Genomic DNA, 21,554 nt, shown 5'->3' with positions numbered 1-21,554 from the left:
AAGGAAAACAGTCTCCTGGTGGGGCGGGTGTGGGATGCCCAAGTCATCCTGAGGTGAAGGCTTAGGTAGTATTTGGTCACATATTCCCGGATAGCCTGATGCCAGACCCCAGCTGTCTGGAAAAACTGGTAATGGCATGAGTGTCTGGATCAAGGAGAGGATCCATTTTAAGAAATGGTCGGCCAGGAGCAGCTAGGTGGTGCAGTGGATAAAGCACTGGCCCTGGATTCAGGAGTACCTGAGTTCAAATCCGGCCTCAGATACTTTGAGACTTACTAGCTGTGTGACCCTGGGCAAGTCACTTAACCCTCATTGCCCCTAAAAAAAAAAAAGAAAAAAAAAGAAATGGTTGGCTATACATGAGTTCAAATGGGCTTAAACCTAGTTTAGCCCTAGGAGCTATCTGTACTGGAGTCAGAGCAAGGGGAGTGCCTGGACCCAGTTTAGTTTTGCTTCTATACAGATCTTAATAAGTGAGAAGTACCTAGCTTATGAGCTTTTAATTCACTGCATAGACCAGAAGACCTATAGCTCTCTCATAGCTGTTGATCTGTTTACTGCTACTCTTAAGATCTTTCCTGGTAGAATAGTTAAAATTGGGAATTATTCATAATGTGTAAAAGTTGCAAAGAAAAAAAAATTTTTTTGTCTAACCACTGAACTGCGCGGAACTAAGATTTGATCTGATTACTCAACTCTTGTAAGGCAGGCCATGCCCTGTCTTGCATTCAGGCTTTCTAGCTTCTACAGGAGAAAAAAGCGGCAACACTTTTTACTCCTTATCTGATAATGTCCTTTTTTATTTTTGCTCTAGTCGGTTTTACATTTTTTTTGTTTAAGTCTGTTCCCTCTAGGCTCAAGGATTCATGGCAGATAACCACCATGTCTATGTGTCTCCTCCCACCCTCTGGACCTCACAGCTCCTCACACTCGGGACCAGGCCTTCTCCACTTCTCTCCTCCCCCTCCTCTGTGCTGTGATTTCTTCTATCCTGCTCAGCATGAAGCAGTTTCAGAAGAATCGTCATCCCCTTTCCTTATATGTAGAGAAGGGGGGGAATGTTATGGGCCCAGAGCACTCCAGTTCTCTGGGGTACAACATGGAATCTATTCCTTGAGAAGCTAAACCAAAGGACAGACACACCTAAAGAGATAAGTGGAACCAGATTGGACTGAGCTAGCTTCGGGACCTCCACCCTTCATTCTAGTCTACCTCAACCCTGGGGAGATAAGATTAGGTGTGGCTGCTGCCTTTGTGTCCTGAGGAGATGGCTTGAGAGATCTGCAGCCACCCCTCACCCAACTCCTCCTGCCACCACCAGTGGGGGATGGTCCTCCCTCACTAAGGGAACTTTCCACAGTCAGATGGTCACCCCCATCAGTCCTCTATAAAAGTATCTACCTGTCTCCTGCTCGAGGAGATTGGTATCTCAGAGCCATGCTCTGTGCCATGCCTTTCTCCCCATGAGAAGAAGTCAAGTGATTTCTTTCTTGGCTTCCCTTCCCTTCCCTTGTCCCTAATAAACTGCCATCTTATTCTAATTGCTTTTGTGTGCAAGAGGCTGTAATTCTTTAAAGAGGAATTCCTAAGGACTCCAAACCCCTACCCCTATCCCCTACCCAAACCCCCACCCCATTTTCCCCATGACATTTATATAAGCACATATGTGTGTGTGTGTGTGTTACACACACACACACACACACACACACACACAGATGCAAAAAACAGATGGGGAGAGAGAGAGGGATTACACCTACAATTTCATTAGTATAGTTTTAGAAGGTCCCTGGAAAAGAAACTCTCAATGAGGGTATCACTTTCTCTGCAACATAAGAGTCTTAGAAATCTGTTAATTTGTTCAGAGCACCAATAGGTAACCAGGAACACAGAGGCAGCATAAATCAAAAGGGAAACTTGAACCCAGACCTCCCTGGTTTTGAGGTCAACTCTATTCATTAGATCCCACTGACCTCCTTAGCTTCCTTTAAGTCCCAACTAAAGTTCCAGCTTCTACATATATTTTTCTCATTTGACCCTCACAACAAGCCTGTGTGGCATTAATCAATTTTTACCAATTTTACATAAGAGGAACCTGAGGTCCCTTAAGTGACTTGCCCAGGGTCGACAGAGCTAGTGTTGGGGGTACTTGTGACCTGGATTGGGAGGGGAGGGGTTTAGCTCATCCAAACAATTGGAGGCTCATCACAAATCTTGTAAGTAAAAAAAGATTTATTAGGAGAAAGGAATATATAACTGGTTAACAGAATCACTATGGAGACTGTCCTGCTGGAGTAAGAGAAGACCTGGCCTTTTGTATATTTACAAAACAAAGGGGAAGGAATTACAAAACAAGTGGGAGGGAAATGCAAAACTTCTGGAAAGAGCCAAACCACTGGGAGGGGATTTTTTAATAATGGGGCATCAATAAGAAATGCAACTCCCATCCATATTTTGCATATCATCTTGTAGACCTTGGTATTGCTTATCACCATATGGGGTCCTTCTTAGCAACACAGCATTCCTGAGGTGGGAGGCAGAGCTGCTTTTCCCTTGGGAAAGTTTAAGGATTCCTTGAGATTTGGGGTCCGTCATCCCACAACATTCCCACAACACTAGTAAATTCCTGAAGCAGGATTTGAATTCAGGTCTTCCTGACTCCAAGCACTCTATCCACTGTGCTGCCTTTATCTAAAAACTAAATGACATTAAGGAATCCTTTATGTCTCTATCATAGTACAAAAAATTTCTTCACAAGAAACTCTTCATGTGAAATGCAGAATCAGATTCAACCTCCAGAGCCTGACAGGGGAAGGGGAAGAGGAACCTCCCTACCCTTGTGGATATACCAGGAAGTCCCTTCTGTTATGAGAATGCAGTGAGACCCCAAGAAAGCTAAAGATCCGTACCCCCAATTAATCCTTAAAACTTTTCCAAGGGAAAAGCACCTCAGGAGCAAGGTGTGGCAGAGAAGGACCCTGGTATGCTGATAAACAACATCAGGGTCTTCAAGATGATATACAAGGTATGGATGGGTGCTGCATATCTTACTGATGCCCCATTATTCCAAAATCCCCTCCCTGCAGTTCTGTCCCAAGTCTTTGTAATGCCCTTCCCTCCCTTTGTTTTGTAAAGATACAAAAGACAGGTCTTCTCTTACTCCATCAGGACAGTCACCTAGGTGATCTGTTCCCTAGGTCATATATTCCTCTCCTAATAAATCTCTTTTTATTTTACAAGATTCATGATGAGCCTCCAATTCTTTGGGTGAGCTAGCCCCCCCCCCCCAATCCAGGTCTCCAGACACACCCCCCCCTCCAATGCCATCCTTACTTTCCTTGCAGCCCCTGAGTTTTCTATTTTTTCATTTTGTCCTTGTATCTCCTCATCTCCTAGTAGTTGCTTAGTAAATGTAGCGGGGTTGTTTGGGGTTGGTTGGTTGGTTTATTTTTTTTGAGTTGGATTTAGTGATCCCTGTACTTTCCACTGAATACTCAATTTTAAATCAGCAGTTTTTCCAGAGAGATTAAGAGCCTGACTCATTTACCTTTGGCAGTACAGGAAAACAACAAAATCACAAGCACAGACGAGCTCCTGCTGTTTAATATTTAAAGCCACAGCTCAGACATCTATTATTGGTTCAATTAAGACAGCGGTCACTCTCTTTCTCATTTCACCTCCCCCTTAGCTGCGCGCGGCACTGAGGGTCACCTGGTTTCAAAGGGCTGTTAGGACCAGATTATGCTCGTGGTAGAAATGAGGGCAGAAGAGGTTGAATTTATTTTAGTATGATGTTTACACTTGGGGCTGGAGCACTGCAGAGCCTCCTCGGTGAGGCCCAAGGTCACTCAAAAAAGATAGGTCTGGCAAACCAAAGTGGAATGAGGACACAAAAATCAATATTGCCTGTATCATGCCATACAAGTGCCTCTCTTTGGCATTTAAAGCCCCTCACAATCTAGCTGTAACCTATGGTTCTAAATGAACTTCACATTACTCCTCCTCAGATACTGTCATGGAGAAATGGTGGGGGTCCTTAGGTATTCCTCCATAAAGAATTATACTCTTGCACACAGCCCAATTAGAATTAAAATGGTCTTTTATTTGGGCACTAGAGGAAGTGACTAAGAGGGAAATGGAAGACTTAGCCTTAAGGAGAAGAGATGGCTTAGAGACATCTTTCTCCTCCTCTAACAAAAGAAAGGTCAAAGCTTTTCTAGAGGATAGATGGGGTGACCACCTGACAATGGAAAGTTCCTTTTGGGGGTGGAGAAAGATTCCTGAGAGTCAGGGTGGTTTTGTTTGTTTGTTTGTTTTTGAATGATAGTCTTGACCTCTGGAGTTATCTCTGTCTCCTTCTCAGGTAGTAGCCACAGGTAACAGACTTTCCTGCTATAGAATTTTATCTCCCCTTACTTCTTAGGTGTGTCCATCCTTATAGCTAGTTGGCCAGTTTAAACTTTAATATTCCTTTAATTCCTCGATACTTCCCAAGCCCCATTTCAGAAACCCTATACTGACTTCCCTGTGGTTCACCTATACATAGCATTCCATTTTCCACCGTTGCCTATGCCCCCTGCCTAAAATGTTCTTCCTCTGCCTTTGAAATCCTTACCTCTTTTTGAGGTTTAGCCTGATAACCACAAATTTACTGAGAAGTGACTGATGCCCACCCACTCCCCCTTCCCAGGCAAATGAATTGCCTAGGGCTAACCAATCTTTGTCAATTCCAGATTCTTAATCAATTTATGGACCTCCCCCAACTCCCCCCAAGCAAACTATCCCCTCTCAATGGTTCCCCACCTTACTCCCCAAACTTTATGTTATTATGTAAAAGGATCCACCTACATTAAGTAGTTTCTATTTAGAGGTAAGTAGCATCTATACTTAACTCAGGAGCAGTTCTATGGTTTCTTTTGGTAAAGGTTCATTTACATTAAGTTCTCTTTTTGTTCTGTTATCCCATAAAAACCCTGTTCTAGGTTCCCATCTTTGAGTATTCCTAGTTTCTTGCTTTGTGATACCATGAGCCATTAAAGACCTTATTTTCTCCTATATTGATTGTTTCCTTAATTTACAGGTTAACAAGCCCAAGCGCCACCTCCTAAATGAGTTTTTTTTTCTGATCCCTCTCCCCTACCCTCTACTGAAATTACTTTGAATTTATTCTATATGTGGGTATATTTACTTACAGAATCTATATATAGTTCTCGTCGTACAACATGAGGTCCTTCAGGGCAGTCCATGTTTTGCTTGTCTTTAAATACCTAGTACACCACCTGGCAATTAGTAGGAATTGAATAAATGCTCATCAAATTGAATTGAATACAGCTGTTGGAGCTACTCTGCGTTAAGCTATACAGTTGAGAGAAATTAATATTTCTCTCATTATTAATAACTAAATATTGAATCAGGACTAAGGTTTTTCTCCTTTTCTACTTCCTCATTCAGAAATCATATCACACCTTGTAGTGGGCAGAGGTAAGGAGAGGACTAGAAGTTGATTTTTTGCTGAGAGACACAAAATAAAGGAAGGAATATGGCCTTGGTGCTTCACCTGACTTTTTGTTCTTACCTTAATTTTATTTACATGTCAAAGAGGTTTTTAGGAACCCACTCTCCACATAGTGGAGGTAAGGAGGGGGAGGGAAGGAAGGGGAGACAGGCAATTTCCCAGAAGTAGGCTCTGGGAACAAGGATTACAAATAATTTCCCAACCCTAAGTCAGATAGTTGTCTAAAACCTTGGACCAGGAATAAACCAGGTAAAAGTTGTACAGAGAATAGATTGAATCTTAGCCTGAGGGCATTCTAATGGCTTGTCTTAGCTGCCTTCCTTCTTGCTGAGGTGCCATATCTTATAGTGTAGGCCAATGGTGTAAAACTCAAATAGAAAATTATCCCTGCTAGGGCATATTGATTTAGAAAACCACAAGGTAACATATCCATGTTGTATTGTATTGTTAAACATTTGCCTATTATGTTTTTTTTTGTTTGTTTTGTTTGTGTTTTTTTTTTTTAGTGAGGCAATTGGGGTTAAGTGACTTGCCCAGGGTCACACAGCTAGTAAGTGTTAAGTGTCTGAGGCCGGATTTGAACCCAGGTACTCCTGACTCCAGGGCCGGTGCTCTATCCACTGCGCCACCTAGCCGCCCCCTGCCTATTATGTTTTAATCTGGCTCTGCCACACTCCGGAGAAAGCTCTAGAGTTTGCTGCCTCTGGCATAGACTGCACACTAAAACAGGGTCAATAAACTTCTCTGCCAGTGGGGCAAATCTGGCTTTACATTTTAAAATAAAGTTCCATTATATTTGGGGAAAAAATGTAAAAGAAACTTTCTTAGTTCACATGCTGCTAGACATAGTTTCCAACCATTGAACCTAAGTAGAAAGGAACAGAGAGTTCAACAGCTGACTCTGAAGATACAAAGCAATCAGGTGGGAGCAAAGAGCAGTTCAGCAACCACACAACCAACACAGATGTACAGGAGAGATAATATGACACATGGAAGAGTGAAGACATGATGCTTAACAGTATAATAATATCCCCATAGGATGATGGTAGCCCTGTATCATGGGATGTGTGAGCTACCTTGGCCACGTGTGAGCCCTGATGGTACATATATGGGTTCTATGCATACACCCTGGTCAAGTGTTCTCTGCCTCTGTGGCCTTACCTACTGATGATGTGGTGGGAGTGTACTCCTTGTGTGCGTGGGAGATTCACAACAGAATGACTTTCTTGTCACTTTTTGTTGTTATTATGTTGTTTAATTAAATGCCTTTTATTTTTTATTTTTGGAATTGCATCCTCTGGCTAATTGATATAAGTGAACACAGTGGTGAGGGTTCCTGAGTAACATTTTTGAGTGAGTGCCTTGATGTCAGTGTGGGTTGTTAGAGGATGCTCTTGGTACTACACATACATGACTTTTCAGTGACACAAGTAGAGAGAAGAAGAGGACTCAGGAAGGTCCGATACTTTTCTGAGTCATACTTATCCTCAAAGATGTCTTCTTTTTTTTATTTTTCTAATAATGTCTTAAGTCATTGTTGGTAACATGCTGAAGCCTGCTTATGCCCACCATGTATTTTGGAAATGAAAATGAAATAGGGCAAAACACAATGGAAATCTTATAAGTATAAATTAATGTAATGCAAGATAATTATGCACATTTTGACATGGGGGTTGGGACTATTGAAGTTTTAAACTGACCAAACTAGCTATCAGGATGGACACACTTAGGTTGGGGAAGATTAAATCCTATAGCAAGAAAGTCAGTTAGGTATGGCTACTACCTGAGCTAGGAGACAGTGATAACTCCAGAGGTCAGGACTATTATTCCAAGAGAAATTTCTCCCTGACTCTTAGGAATCTTTCCCCCCACCCCCACCCCTAAAGGAGTAGTCACCCCATCCATCCCTCCACCATTCATCTTTTATAAAAGCTTTGGCCTTTCTTCTGTTGGATGAGCAAGATGTCTCTAAGATATCTCCTCCCTTTGAGGGAAGTCTTTGGACTTTCCCTCTTGGACACTTTCTCTAAGCACCTAAATAAAAGACTGTTTTATTCTAATTGGATTGTGTGTGAAAGGGTGTAATTTTTCTTTCTTTTTTTTTGCAGGGCAATGAGGGTTAAGTGAGTTGCTTAGGGTCACACAGCTAGTGTCAAGTGTCTGAGGCTGGATTTGAACTCAGGTCCTCCTGAATTCAGGGCCAGTGCTTTATCCACTGAGCCACTTAGCTGCCCCAGTGTAATTCTTTAAAGAGCAATACCTAAGAACCCCCACCACCTATTTCCTCCCCCCTACCCCTCCCCTTCCTGACATTTTGAAGGACTGACTGTTATTTCAGGCCAGACAAGGAGACATTCTTGGTATTCTACAGAATTTAGTAAAATGCCCAGTGGCCACTTATATTCAATTCACTGTTTAGTGCACAATGCTTCAATATTAGTTTGTCTCAGGTTTAAAAACAAAAAGAAAAAAGTCTGTCTGGTTGTGTATGTTGTGGGATGACAGATGGATAAACTGAGTGTTGCATTGATCTCAAGGAAATATTAAAAGAAGTAGCAGGCCTCCAACATGTGAGGGAGATGTTACCACAGTAGACAAAGTGATCTGGAGTTAGGAAGACCCAAGTTCAGATACAAGTCCAGGCATGTACTAGATGTGTGACCCTGGGCAAGTCACTTAACCTCTGTTTACCTCAGTTTCTTCATTTACAAAATGGGGATAATAATAGCATTTATTTTCCAGAATTGTTGTGAGGATCAAATGAGATAATAATTGTAAGTACTTAGCAAAATGCCTGGCATATAGTAAGTGCTATGTAAATGTTAGCTAATATTATTCTTAGATAGACTGATATAATAGCAGCTAGGTGGCCCAGTGGATAGAGCATAAAGCCTGAAGTCAGAAATACTCATTTTCCTGAGTTAAAATCTGGTCTCAGAAATTTACTAGCTGTATGACCCTGGGCAAGTCACTTAACCTTGTCTGTCTCGGTTTCCCCATCTGTAAAATGAGCTACAGAAGGAAATGTCAAAAGACTTCAGTATCTTTGCCAAGAAAACCCCAAACAGGATCGACTCATAAAACTGAACAACAACAATGACAACAACAAATGTTTATTATTATTATTATTATAGTAGACCGATAAAGGATTTTCAGAAAGACTTGGAAAGAATCAAACAACAGGAGAAGACATGAAAAGTAATGGAGACTCAAGCAACCAACTCTCCCTTTTTCCTAAGAATTTCTTTGTTAGCCATGCAAATGAAAGCAAAAACAAAACACCTAAAGTACTTGGGCCACATTTCTTCCTTTATTTTGCATTTCTGCCAGCAATTCCTCTGCTGCTGATCAACTTTTGTTGATTTACCTCTACCCATAACAGAATGACATCTTTCTCTATGTATCATTGTCAATGTCTTTTATGCTTCTTGTCCTATGCAAGTAGATGATGATAACATCCTGCAGCCTCTACCTAGGATGTACCCCAGAGCTCTGCCCTCGCCCCTCTTCTCTTCTCCTTATATATACTTTCTTAGTGATCTCAGAAGGTTCTCAGAAGTTCACCTATCACCTCTATATAGAGGACTCTGAGATCTAAATATCTAACTCTGGTCTCTTTCCTGAGCTCTAGTCCCATAATCATCAATTTCCTATTCTATTATACATTTAAATAGAATGTCCTTAGATATCTCTAACTCTACAAATTCAACATAAAACTTAAAATCTTTTCTCCAAAACCTCCCCTTCTCCTAAATTCTCAATTTCTCTTGAGGGCAACCCCATCTTCCCAGTCACCCAGATTCACAACATTATATATTTGTCCATCCTCAATTCGACAAAAATTTATTAAGCACCATGTCAAGTATGTTTATGCATCATTTGGTGAAGGGAGTGTGCAGTAAAGTCATTGAATTCTTCTTCACAGTTGTTTTGTTTTGTTTTGCTAGTATCTATATAGTATATTAGGTTTGAAAAGCATTTTACAAATATCTCATTTTATCCTCACTACAATCTTGGAATGTAAGCGGTATTATTATCCCCCATTTTACAGATGGGAAAACTAAGGCAGGCAGCAGCTAAGTGTCTTGTTCAGTCATACAGCCATTAAGTATATAAGGCCAAATTTGAACTCAAATTTTCCTAACTCCAGTCCAGCACCTGCTTCACTATGATACCTAGCTGCCCCTGGTTAAAGGTGAACAAATGGAGATACATTGCAGAATGGTTGGGTTCCCCCCCCCCCAAGATTCTATAATTGGCTAGAAAAGTGGTAGGTGTTTCAGGCAGCTGCCAACATAAGGCTCATCATTCCAGCACATGGTGTGTAGGTGGGCAACGTTTAAAAGCAGATGGCTCATGGCAAAATGGCGAACAGTCTTCCACCCATTGCAAAAGCCAATGGATCATTCCTGTCTTGTATTGACTGCTGACTCCTCCAGACTTCTGAATTCAGGTTCTTCTGGTTCTCTCATCTCACTTGGCACCCTCACCACTGTTACTTCCTACCCACCCCCATCTGTTTTACAGTATCATAGGATTTTAAACTTAAGGACTTTAGAGGCCATTTGGTCCAACCTTTGCATTTTATAGATGAGAAAAGTGAAGCATAGAAAGGGTATTGTCATAGGTCACGTAGCTGTTAAGTGGCGCAGCTGGTGTTCAAATACGGGTCCTCTGACTTTAAAAACAATACTCCTTCCCTTTTGCCTCTACCCCCTCCCTCTCCTATCCCACCCTCACCATCAGATTGACTTCCCCAAGAGAGACTGTGGTTTGGAACCCAAACACTACCAAGCCAGAGCTAGTAATTTTCAGTCTGAGTTAATACAAAGGGAATCATTCATGGCTAAACAATCCAGTCCAAATTTAGAGGATGATGGGCTCTGAGCTTGGAGAAAGGGGGTATAGTAGCATGCATGTTGGACTTGGAATCAGAAGAGCTCTCATTTCAAATCTTGCCACTGACCCTTATTATCTGCATAACCATGAGTAAGTGGCTTAACTTCTCTGAAACTCAGCTTCCTCAGCAATTAAATAATACCCATAGAGGCAGTGTGGCTTAGTGAATAGAGTGTTGGCTTCAGAGTCAGGAAGACTGAGATTCAAGATCTACCTTGGACATAGAATGGGCAAGTCACAACTTTTCAGTACCTCAGACAGCTCTCTATAAGTTGCAGAGCAAATGCCAATTTATACTAGTAGAGAGTTTCCTCATAGGGAGTTTGCAACATTAGAGGCATCAGGCTTCCTCCAGCAGACTGTATTGAGGTTTGTAGCACTGACTTGGAGCCATATTAAAATGTAATTAGTAAATATTTAGCAAAATAAATAAAAATAAAATGAAATACAGATAATGGTAATATAAAGCCTGTCTTATAACACCTCACTTGTTTCATTTGAGTTTGATATCACTGTCATATCAATGAAATGAAAGGTCTTGACCACAAAAAACAAAAATCCCCATGCAATAATAACTCTCAGAATTACTGTAAGATCAAATGATAATATATTGTGTAAAGTGTTTGGCAAACTGTATATACACTATATAAATGTCAATTTTATTACAGGAAACCCTCCCTAACCTCTCTTGATTTCAGTGCTTTCCCTCTTTTAATTATTTCCTATTGATCCTCTTAAATACATTGTTTTGTATATATTTGTTTGCATGTTGTCTCCCCCATTAGATTGTAAGCTTCTTGAAGGCAAGGCCTTACTTTTGCCTCTTTTGTATTCCCAGCACGTTGTACAGTACTTGGAACATAGTGATGCTTACTAAATGTTTATTGAACTGAATTGAATGCCTAAAGACATTGCCTCAATCTATTCTAGCATTCACAAAAATGTTGCCCCCCCCTTACCCCGCCCCGCCCCCCTCCATAAGGATTGAACATTTTAGGATCTCTGTGTTTAGAGGTGGAGCTTAGCATCCATCTAGTCTGACATCCATGAAAGAACAAGAGAAAAAACCCCAAAAACTTTTATTGATGCCTTTTGGGTTATATGGCAGTCATTTCCTAATATTCTTCTAACAAAGAAGGCCAACACCATGACCTTTTATGAAAACCAATTGATACAACGACCTTATCTGGAAGTAAATTTAACTTTTACACCCATACCCCTTACCCATATCCCAAATTCCCCATCTCTTCTCTTGGATCAAGAATAGGCATCACAATTATTCAGCATTTCACTTCATTTTCAAGTTTGTTCTACTGAGATTGAGGTAGTTACTATGTGTATTATTTTTGTAGGTTTTTTTTTACTCTGCATCATTAGTTCATACAAGTCTTCCTACATTTCCCTAAATGTCTCATTATTTTTATTTCTTATGACCCAATCATATTTCATTACATTCACATACAACAATGTATTCATTCATCCATTGCCCAATCAATGGTGATGCCACATTTTGTGAAAGATTTTAACAAGCTCAAGTGAGTCCATGGCAGCATTGCACCCAACAAAAATATACTCAAAAGAGGAAAGTGGCACTATATAGTAGTAATGGAAAATTTCAATTATACAGACATTTCTTGACTTGCCTTAATGACAATTCATTCTTCAAAAAGTGGAGTAACCAATGGGGGAAATGGGTAGGAGAGAATCTATTGTGGATCTTATTCTCACCAACAGGGAGGAATTGGTTACTAGACTAGAAATAATAGGAACCTAAGGGAAAATGATTACTCCCTTCTAGAATTTCTGATAGAGGAAGAGGGGAACACTGGGCATAATTTGACATGCATACTAGATTTGGGGAGAGCAAATATCAAAGGGTTCAGAAGAATAGGTAGGATTCCATGGACTAAAATTCTGCAGGAAAATTATTTGAAGAGGGATGAGGAATTCTCAGGACTAAAATTCTTGAAACACTTCAAATAAGGAAGAAAATAGAAGTTGTTTGAGGTGACTAATATGAATACCCACAGCCAATTCAAATTTTAATAGGATTTGTACAGAAGATGGAATCAAAGGCAGGTAACAGGATGAATACAAAAACATGGCAAGATCCTACAAGAATAGCACCAAATAATATGTTTTGCATGATTGAACATGTATAACCTATATCGAATTGCTTACTGTCTCAGAGAGGGGGGAGGTGAGGGAGGAAGAAAGAAAATTTGGAACTCAAAATTTTTAAAAATGTTAAAACTTGACTTTACATGTAATTGGAAAAAATAAAATACTATTAAAATGAATTTTAAGATTGTCTTCACATGTAACTGGGGGAAAATAAAATATCATTAAAAAAGAATAGTACCAGAAGTTCTAGAGGTCAGAATGAACTAAGGCTGGTGAGAAAATCAAAGGACAACAAAAAGAGGTTTATTGTTATTATTTGTTTGTTTTAAAGTTATATTGGTAAAAAGAGGAGGATCAGATGAAGGATAGAACCACTGCTTGGGGATAGATTGGATGAAAACAAACTAGAGGGAAAACCAAAATTCTTTCTTTTTTGTTTCTTTCTTTTCTTTAAAGTAATAAACATTTTTAATTATAGTTTCGGGTTCTAATTTTTATCCCTCCTTCCCTCCCTCCCCTTTCCCCTCCCTGAGACAGTAAGCAATCAGTTATAGGTTATACATGCACGATTATGTAAAACATTACCATATTAATCATTTTGTATAAGAAAACTTGAATAAAAGAGAAAAAGTGAAAGAAAGTGAAAAAGCATGCTTCAGTCTGTGTTCCATCAGTATCAGTTCTTTCTTTGGAGGTAGATAGTATGCTTCATCATTAGTCCTTTAGGATTGTCCTGGATCATTGTATTGCTGAGAATAGTTAAGTCATTCACAGTTCATCAAACAATATTGCTGTCTCTGTGCACAATGGTCTCTTGGTTCTGCTCACTTCACTATTCATCAGTTCATACAAGTCTTTCCAGGCCTTTCTGAAATCATCCTGCTTGTCATTTCTTATAACACAATATTATTCCATCACTATCATATACCACAGCTTGTTTAGCCATTCCCCAATTGATGGACATTCCTTTGATTTCCAGTTCTTAGCCACCACAAAAAAAAGAGCTGCTATAAATATCCAAAATTCTTTCATTCTCATTTTACATCTTTGGATTGGAAAGCATAGAACAAGAATGACTCATAGGGAGTTGGTGCCCAAAATAAGCAAGTGTTAAGGGCTAAAATTCTAGCTAGTCTGTCTAAAATATCCAATGAGTGGTCGCCAATAAATTATAAGCTTTAGCAAGAGTTAGGCTTTTAAGCATTTATTAAGGAGAATAAGAATTTGGTAAAGAGAGAGAAAGGCCTACATTCATCTATCTATTAAAGGGAGAGCAGGTTTCTAGCTCCCTTCTCTGCCAGAGTCCCCAGGAAAGAGTGTGAGACCAAGCGCCAGTCTCTTCCTTCCTCCTCCCACTAGCCTGCGTCACTTCCTGATGCCAAAGAAAAGACTCCTGGTCTTGCCCTCAAAGACCTTCGCTTCATGGGCGGAACTCTTCTACAGTAAGTCTCCAGCAGGTGGTGTCATTCCAATCATTACACAAGGAAATTTTAAGAGAGCCCTGAACTGTCCTTGATGAATTTAAGTCACCTGATCAGATACTAAGAGAACTGGTAGCTCTGGTTGTTCAATCACCATCAGTGCTATTCCAAAGATTGTGGAGAATAGGATATAAACGATAGAGCTAAGAAGGGCACTTATACTGATTTTAAAAGGGGCAAGGGAAGAGAAATGAATCTGCAAGCCAGTAAGTTTGACTGTGGTTTTATTTTTAAAAATCTAAAACATATCAAAGAGATGGTTAATGAACCTTCAGATAAGGAAACAGTGATCACAAAAGAGACAGTGTGGTTTCTTCAAGAACAGATAATGCCAAAGTAATATTAATTTCTTTCTTTTAACTGGATATTAAACTGGTAAATCAGGGTAATATTTATATAAGGTATTTATGCTGCCCATGTAAGATGTGTATAACCACATGGTTGTCTAAATGCAGTTGATGGAAAGGCATGAATAAATCTCTGGAAAGTTGCACACTCCTCTTCAAGGGAGATTTTTATTCTTACCTGGAAAGGGACATGAAAGGGACCCATAAGGCTGACTGCACTGTTTTCCTCTGAGAGAGGGAGGTGCTGAACTAGAATTATATTTATTGGTCCCTCTAAATATTGCCAGTCTAATGGAATGTTTTCTTTTTTTAAGTTCAAGTTGTTTTCTTGGTCACTATTTCTCTTTCTTCTTCTTTTTTTTTTGGTCACTATTTCTTAAAGAGGAAGGAGGCTTGACTTCTTCCCACCAAAGGCTAAGTTACATAAAACACCATCACAAATAGTGAATTATAAGCTCATTTATCCAAGCAGATAACAAACAGAAATCAGAGAAGCCATATAGATTAGAATATACAAGAAATACCAAATGAATGCTCAACCAAGAGAGAGTCCTAGATCCCACCTAAGGGGAAATTCCCCCAAAATCTCTAGTGTAATAAACTGGGAATTGGGACATCATCAAGGTGTCTGATCTCTCCCAAGCAGAAATTTCCAAAAGTCTTTATGGAGGCAAGCTTGAGTACAGCAATTTATTGAAGATCTGGCTTTTCCTTTTATGTCTGTCTTCCAAAGATTTTTTTTTTACCTTCACAAGTCTATCCCCAATGAGAATCTGGAATCATGTGTGTCTCTCTCTTGAAGTAGGAATAAAGATCTCCCCTCCAAATATCTCATGATAACTCTTCTGTTCATGGAGGCTGAAATGTTATGCCTAGATTTTAGTAAAATATTTTATAAATTATCTCATGCTATTTTTGTGGGGGGAAAATGTAGACATGTGGACTGGATAAAGTACAGCTGAGTGGGTTTGGAATTCGTTAAATTGTAGGAATGAACAGTTCCATTTCAACTTGAAAATGGGTCTCCAGTAAAGTGTCTCAGAGATCTGTGTTTGACCCTGTGCTATTTCACATTTTCATCAATGATTTGAATAAAGACATGGTCATTATGATTATAAAATGTACAGATGATACAAATGATAGAAATGGGAGGGAGAGCTTAACATGCTGACTGACAAAGTCAGGATCCCAAAAGATCTTGAAAGACTAGAAAATTAGGCTAAATCTAATAGGATAAAATTGTATAGGGCTAAGTATAAAGTATTGCACTTGGGTTCAAGAAGTTGACTTCATAAGTACAAGATCAAGGAGACATAGCTTGCTATTAGTTAATCTGAAAAGGATCTAAGGGTTTTTAATGGACTGCAAATTCAATATGAGGCAACAGTATGATGTGGTGGCCAATAAAAGCTAATGTGATCTCAGGCTGCAGTAAGAAATGCATACCTTCCAGGGATAGGGAAGTGGTGGTCAATCAATCAATAAATCTGCCAATCAACAAGCATTAATTAAGTACCTACTATGTTCCAGGCCCTGTGCTAGGCACTGGGGATACAAATACAAAGAATGAAATAATCTTTACTCTCAAGGAGCTTAGTACCACTTTACTCTGGCCTGTTCAAATTACATTTGGAGTATTATGACCAGTTCTGGGTGCCATGTTTTAGAAAGGTCATTGATAAGGTAGAAGAAGTCAACCATCATGGTGAAAGACATGTGCCATATAGAGATTTTTTGTGTCATATAGAAGTTGCTTAAATGAACTGTTACTTCTAAATGTCCCAACCTTAGGCAATCTAATCAAAGAATTTATCCCCACCTCTACTTCTGTAGAGCAACCAGGACTTCCCTACCTGGATGGGATCTGAACAAGATAGAAGAGAAAATTAATTCAATCACATTATCAGCAATGTCCTTCAGAAACGGAACAACCTACAGGGTTCTGAAAAAATCCTGATCCTAATTCAATAATTAATTATTAACATGAGAGGAATAACCATTTGTTTCAGGGAGAAAGATGCAGAGGGAAATTTAGGTGATGCAAAAACTAAAGATATCAACAAAAATCCATTTTAAAAAACCATTGTCCACAAGTATAATGGGCTCCCTGGAAATCTCCAAGCAAAGCTGGTTTCCCATTTCTTGAGGCTGGTGTTAGAACTGGATTTCTGTTCAAATGAGTTGAACTAAATTACAAACAAGGTCTCCTAAGGTTCTGTGATCCTGCACATAGTAGTTCCTTATTTAATTATACTCTGTATATCTGTAATCTGTGTTTAATTATGGAAGCCACGTTTTAGGAGAGACACAGCCAAACTGGAACATGTCCAGAGGAAGATAGTGACAGGAGTGAGGCCCATGCCAAATGAGGATCAATTAAAGCAAATGTGAATGTTTAGACTAAAGAGAATACTCATCGAGGAAAATATAGTGGTATGGAGGACCACTTAAAGTACATCCTATAAAGGGGATGCTTTTTCAACTGCAAGTTTAGCTAAGTGGCCTCTGAGGTCCGTTCCATTTCTATGATTTCTATGAATCCTTCTATGTAAGAACATGCCTGAGTGAGGAGGAATATAAGTTAACCAAGATGACATTCAGGCCCTAAGGGCAATGAAGCACTGCTCTGTATCCGCTAGTTCTGGAGAAATGTCAAGAGCCAGTGAAATTCCCTAAAATTATGAAACAGACAAAAGAAAATTCTTTTCACTTCAGGTTCACAATGTTCAAATTAGAGCCACAACCCCAGGTGCCTTTAGGGTAACAGACTCACAGCACATGAAGGAAGAGGGTAGCAAAGCCTTCCAAGGAGTGAAGAGGTCACAAGAATTCACATTTCCTTCTAAGGAACAGCCTCTGTAGGCCTGGAGCCTTATATGGCTTTTGTGAGCATCACCCTGTTATTGATGAAAGAAGGCTTTGGTTTTAAGGGACCATCTGTAATCTTCCATTGGCCCAGGGACCAAAAAAAAAAAAAAAGAAAGAAAGAAAGAAAAACAGCTCTCAAGGTGACATTCTTTCTTTGTCACTACCAATATATATATATAGCCATATCCATATCCATACACATACACACATACATACACATATACATTTCTTTTATTTGTTTGTATGTTCATTTGTTCATCTACTTATTTGTTTGCTTGCTAATTTATTTATTATCTTATTCATCCATTTATGTATTTGTTTATTCATTCATTCGTTCATTTATTCACTTATTCATTTATTTATTTGTTTGCTTGCTTGCTTGTTTGTCTGGGAGGGAAATCAGTTGCATTCTACAGCAGATTCAGAAGGTATCTGAACAAATGAGAAGGGGATAATGGGAAGACTCCCCTGTCACCCCCAAAGGTCAAAACCTTCCCCAAAATCCTATTAAGTTGATGCCCCATATCCCTAGACAGCAAGCGATATCGCTTCTTCCTTCCCAAGAAGGAAGAACAAAAATTCTGTATCCTGTAAGCCAATTAAATGTGACATCTTCTTTTCTGGGCTAAGTATATGGATGCTAAATCTGGGAAAGGGGAAAGAAGGTTGGAATGTTAGGACTATGGAGAACCAATAGAAGCTAGTGCCCAAAGCTTTCACTTTCAATTTTTAAGTGAAACTTTAGAAATTCAGATCAGACTCTTCATGGCCACAAAATGGTCGATTTAAAAGGTATTATTTGTAGTGAAGTGATTTTTCTTATTTATTGTCCATGCTGTTGTGGCCTTTGGTTTGGCTGTTGTAATTGACTGGTGGTTAGGGCAAGATATCTAGAGTTCCAAGTTCAACTGTTGTCTAAAGAATGAGATGATAATGGTGGAGTTAGGGGAACCTTGGAAAGAGGGATCAGAAGATCCCTGCATCTTGGCATTTGAAGGCATCTCAGTAGCCACATAGTTCAACCCATACCTGAGCCAGAATTTCCCTGCCAACAGCCTGAGTAGGTAGATACAGGATTATAAATCTAGAGCTAGAAGATGTCTGAGAAACCAATCAGACTACCATTTTTGTTTTTACACTTGATGTTTCTTAGCATTGCTTTCTCTTGGTTTTCCTCCTATCCATATGATCACTCCTCACTCACTGTGGTTGAGTCATCATCAATTCTAACCCCCTAACTGTATACCCCAGACCTTTATTCTGAGTCCTCTTTCTTCCTTTTCTATCTCCTTCCCTCTTGGTGATCTCATCAGTTCACATCAATTTAATTTTCTTTGTTTGGGGGTTTTTTAAAACTTTTAAACTTAATATTTTCCCCAATTACATGTAAAAACAATTTTAAAATTCTTCTTTCAAATTTTGAGTTCCAAATTCTCTCCCTCTATCCCCTTCTCCCCCTCATTGAGAAGGCAAGCGATTTAACATAGATTATGCAAAACACATTTTCATGTAAGTCATTCTGTGGAAGAAAACACAGACAAAAAACCCCCATAAGTTTAATTTCCAACCCTATGCTGATGACTCTTAGACATATATAGCAAACATTTTAAACTGAATGTTCCATAGGACTCTCAAACTCAACATGTCCAAAACAAAACTCATTATCTTCCCCCCCACCCAAATCCCCAACCTTCTTCCAAATTTCTCATTTTTGTCAAGGGCACTGCCATCTTTCTAGTCTTCAAGGTTGACAACACTGGTGCTATCCTGGACTCTTTACTGTCCCTCAACTCTTTACTGTCCCTCAACTCAGATATCCAATCAAGTTGTCCAATCTTGGGATTGTTCTACTTTTGTCTTTCTATTTCTAGTGCTGGCACAATCCCTGGTATGTAGTAGGCACATAATAAATGCTTCTTTATTAAACAAATGACTTGCCCAAGGAAGGTCTCATAAAGACTTTTCCTAAAGCCTAAAAAAATCCATGATTTTATTCAAGCAATTGAAGTATTTAAGCATAATTATTCTAATGATTTAACACCATATTTTCCTGAACTGCTTACCAGTAAAGGAGAATTCTGATTGTTAAACTCTAAATGTTCCTTATATTAAGCCTAAATGTTCTTCCCTGTAACTTCTCTGCATTACTTCTAGTTCTCCGAGCATAGGAAATCTTCTATACATCAGCCCTTTAAGAAGGAGAACACCAGGGTAGGAACACTCACCAAGCCTAAACTGTAGTCTTTCATCAGGAAAGAAGTACATAACATTTTAGGGAGGTAGCATGGGAAAGAAGTATCGAGATATAAACAAACCAAAGGCAACGTGACTAGGCAAGCAAAGATCCCAAATCACAGGAATACATATGGCTAGGGATAGGTTCCTCAGAGTTAGGAGCCAAGAAGTGACAAAGAATAATGCATTGGTCTGTATTTTCAAGTCTTCTCTCTATCTATGTGAGCTGTAAATGAGTATCAGTTGGAGTTGACAAATATCATGAGTTACTTACTACTTTTTTGACCTTGGGCAATTACCACACCTCACTGGTCCTCTATTTCCTCATCTCTAAATTGAGGTGGTTGGACCAGATGACCTTGAAGGTCTCCAGTCCTTTTTTGATCATATGATATATTTTTAATATTATATGATCATCTAACAATAATTATATTTAATATTTTACAATACTTTTAATATTTTGCATAATATTTGTAAAGCACTTAGCACAGTGCCTGGCACCTTGTAGGTGTTTCATTCCCTTGTTCCCTTCTTCAGTTTGTCCCCTTCCCCAAATGCCTTTTGTTTCAGAATTACCTAACCCAATCCTGGATGCAAAATGGACAACACTTTGACCCTGATCATGTAACTACCATCTGGGTCTCCTCCATAACCAGCTGTTTCTGGCTCTGCCTCAAATTTTGTCAATCTGTCTTTGAGCACAAAGGGGTGTGTGTGTGTGTGTGTGTGTGTGTGTGTGTGTGTGTGTGTGTGTATACCATCAAATATGGGCCTTTTTCCATGGGGTTTTCTTGGCAAAGATACTGGAGTCATTTGCCATTTCCTTCTCCAATGGCAAATAGAGGTTAAGTGACTTGTCCAAGGTCACATAGCTAGTAAGTGTCTATGACTGAATTTGAACTCAGCTGTTCCTTATTCTAGGCCCAGCATTCTATCCACCAATCCACCTAGCTGCCTCTGGACAGAACTTTAGAGTTCATCTAATCATATATTCTTAGTCATAAAGGGTCGTCAGAGGTCACCTAGTCCCATTTGTACCTAGGATCATAAGATCAGAATTGAAAGGGATCTTAGAGGTCATTTAGTCCAACCCCCTCATTTTATAGATAAGAAAAATAAGATCCTTGAACTATTCAGTGACTTGCCCAAAGTTGCAAGTAGTAAGTCGCAGAGTCAGGATTCAGACCAGATTCTTATTCCTCTGATGTAAGCATCTATTCCACTATACTCATTGAGCTTCTTAAGGGAAGAGACTGTGTTTTGTCTCTTATTGTATCTCCAGAGCTTAGAACTCTAATGGGCTGCCCACGCTATTTGAATGCCAAACGTTTGTTTGCCTAAAAGACTGTTTTACAGAGAAGGCATGCAAGGCTGGTGCTCAGATGGAAGTCAGAAGAAGCAATAAAGGACGTTCTCAAGGTCTCTCTGAAGAACTTTGGGATCATTTTCACTACATTAGCAAAGGACTACCCAGCATGGTGTGCCCTCTTCAAAGAAGGTGCTATGCTCTATGAGCAAAGCAAAATTGCAGTAGCTCAAAAGAAAAACAAGATGTGCACATTTAAAGACATCTCCATCCCAAATGTTCATATAGACTATTTGTGCCAGACCTATGGTAGAACCTTCCAAGCTTGTATTGGTATGATCAACCACAGTGGGACACATTGTACCTTGACCCCAGTATAGTGATGTCATTTTGGTCCTCTTTCAGAACAAAGGACAACAACCAAGCAACTAATGGTGCCTGACACATGGTAGGTGCTTAATAAATGTTTGATAGAATACATAACATTGCCAACCAACAGGGATCCCTTCTATAATAACATCACAGGGAATAAAATGTTCTCAATGTAACACAGGGTATAAATAGGAGAGTCAGAATTCAAATGGTCTATCAAATGGTCCTAAAATAAAGATGATTAGGATTAAAGGGGAAGACTAAATGGTCTGTCCATGGTGCTGACTGCTAAATAAGGCTCTAGACTAAGGAACAGAAGCATGCTTAGTTTGGCCTAAAGGGTCCTATGTACATCAGCAGATATCTAGGACTCCCAATGGGTCTGACCATGACTAAATATTAGGTTTCCC

The sequence above is a fragment of the Dromiciops gliroides genome, chromosome 2 (genome assembly GCF_019393635.1).
Source record: "Dromiciops gliroides isolate mDroGli1 chromosome 2, mDroGli1.pri, whole genome shotgun sequence".
In the NCBI taxonomy this organism is placed as follows: domain Eukaryota; kingdom Metazoa; phylum Chordata; class Mammalia; order Microbiotheria; family Microbiotheriidae; genus Dromiciops; species Dromiciops gliroides.
The sequence above is the reverse complement of the archived record's forward strand: the minus strand, read 5'-3'. Positions refer to the sequence as shown.